The following is a 2,500-nucleotide window of genomic DNA, read 5'->3' as shown; positions in this document are numbered from 1 at the left end:
GGATAAGTCAGAAACTGATTTCACGTTTCGCATAAATTATGTCAACAAAAATGAAAAGAAACATATCATGGTAGAAGTAATCATAAATGGTAAACCAATTTCGATGTTAGTTGACAAAGCAGCCAATGTATCAATTATGTCTGAGAAAACACCTAAAAACATTCCTTATTTGTTATTAGAAGGTACAGATAGAGTTTTGAAAGGTTATAATGGTTTTGATATTCAGGTAATAGGTGCTTCGAACGTAGAAGTACAATACAATGAACAAAAATTAGAGAGAGGGCCATTAACAGTAGTAAAAGGTAAAGGACAAACTTTGATAGGTTTGGTTTGGCTACAGTATTTAAAATTACATTGGCCTAGTATTTAGAAGGTTACAGGTAGACAATATGAACACAAAAATGAAATGTCTGTGGATAATATCATATCAGAGTTTCAAGACATATTTGAAGATAAAGTACGTACAGTAAAGAACGCAAAGGCCATTTTAGTTTTGAAACCTGCCAGTGCTTCTAGATTTTGTGCTCCCAGAACAGTACCATATGCATTGAAAAATGCAGTTGAACAGAAATCAGGAGATTAGGAAATGGAGGTTCATGGGAAAAGGTTACATATTTAGATTGGGCTACTCCATTAGTAGCCTACCTATTGTGAAGGAATATGGTCAGGTTAGGTTATGTGGAGATTACAAAGTAACGTTGAATTCAAAACTGCAAGTAGCTCAACATCCGTTACCAAATCCGAAAGACATGTTTGCAACTATGAATGGATGCAGTGTTTTTTCTAAGTTAGATTTAAGACAAGCGTTTCAACAGCTGCCCATGGATGAAAGTTCACAAGAATTATGTACAGTAAATACATCCTGAGGTCTGTTTAGGCCAAAGAGATTACCTTATGGAGTTGCAAGTAGTCCAGCTATATGGCAACAAACTATGGATAAGATTTTTTCAGGAATGCAAGGAGTATTCATTTTTATAGATGATATTTTAATTGCTGGTAAAGACACAAGAGAACATAGAGAAAGATTGCGAACAGTTCTGAAGAAGTTGAAGGGGCATAATATTAGAGTAAATAAGAGCAAATGTATCTTAGAAGTTGATTCAGTGGAATACGTAGGTTTTGTAATTAATGCAAGGGTATTCACAGAACTAAAGAGAAGATTAAAGCTGTGCAATCAACAAAAGTACCAGATAATGTTAAGGACATCAATAATTTTTAGGCTTAGTAACATTTTATGGAAATTTCATTCAGAATTTGTCTACAATTGCACATCCATTGAATAATTTGTTGAGTAAGGATGTAGAATGGAAGTGGACAAAAGAGTATCAGGAATCTTTTGAAAGAGTCAAACAGGAAATAACATCACCTACATTCCCAGTACATTATCAAATGGATTTACCAGTTATATGAGTATTTGATGCATCAAACATAGGTTTAGGTGCAGTATTATCTCATGTAATGCCAGATGGAGCAGAAAAACCAATTGCATTCAATTTTAGAATATTGAACAAGGCAGAAAGGAATTACTCTCAAATAGAAAAAGAAGGTTTAGCATTACGGTATGGAGTTAAGAAATTTCATATGTATCTTTATGGGAGGAAAAAGTTCACATTTGCTACAGATCATAAACCTTTATTAGCAATATTGGGTCCAAAAGCACGTTTACCTTCGCTCGTAGCTGCAAGACTACAACATTGGGCAATTACGTTAGCCGCGTACATCTATGATATAGAATACTGTCCAACATCAAAGATAGGTAATGCAGATGCTTTATGTAGATTACCAGTAGAATATGATGACAGTATTCTGTTAATTTCTGTATATAAAGTACTAATTACAACAAAGAATGTAGCATGCAGTACCAAGAGAGACCCAGTACTTAGTAATGTTTTAGAGAGTTAAATAACAGGTAGGGACTTATGTGGAAAAGAGGAAAATTGTAAACCCTATAAGGATATATGATATGAACTGAGTGTAACACAAGGAATAGTGATGAGAGGTTCAAGGGTAGTTATTCCTAATTCACTGAGGAATAAGGTTTTGTCTGAAATACATGCTGATCACCAAGGTATTGTAAGATCAAATTCATTTGCAAGAACTTTTGTATGGTGGCCAGGTGTAGATAAAAATGTGGAACGTTATATAAGGAATTGTATGAATTGTGTTATGCAACAGAACAATCCTCAATATACTAGAATGCACCCGTGGGAGTTACCCAGGTATCCATGGCAAAGAGTGCATATAGATTTTGAAGGTCCTTTTTTAAATGATTTGTTTTTGATAGTCGTAGATGCTTACAGTAAGTGACCAGAGGTCATTCCAATGAAAACAACAACCTTTTACGTCACAATAAAAGAGTTAATGGAAATTTTTTCTACACATGGTATTACAGGAAGAATTGTTACAGATAATTGTAATCAATTTACCTCACATGAGTTTAAAGAATTTTGTAACGTCAATGGTATAAAACATATATTTTGAACAACATATCCTTCTACCT

The sequence above is a fragment of the Palaemon carinicauda genome, chromosome 12 (genome assembly GCF_036898095.1).
Source record: "Palaemon carinicauda isolate YSFRI2023 chromosome 12, ASM3689809v2, whole genome shotgun sequence".
NCBI lineage: Eukaryota > Metazoa > Arthropoda > Malacostraca > Decapoda > Palaemonidae > Palaemon > Palaemon carinicauda.
This window is presented reverse-complemented; position numbering follows the sequence as displayed.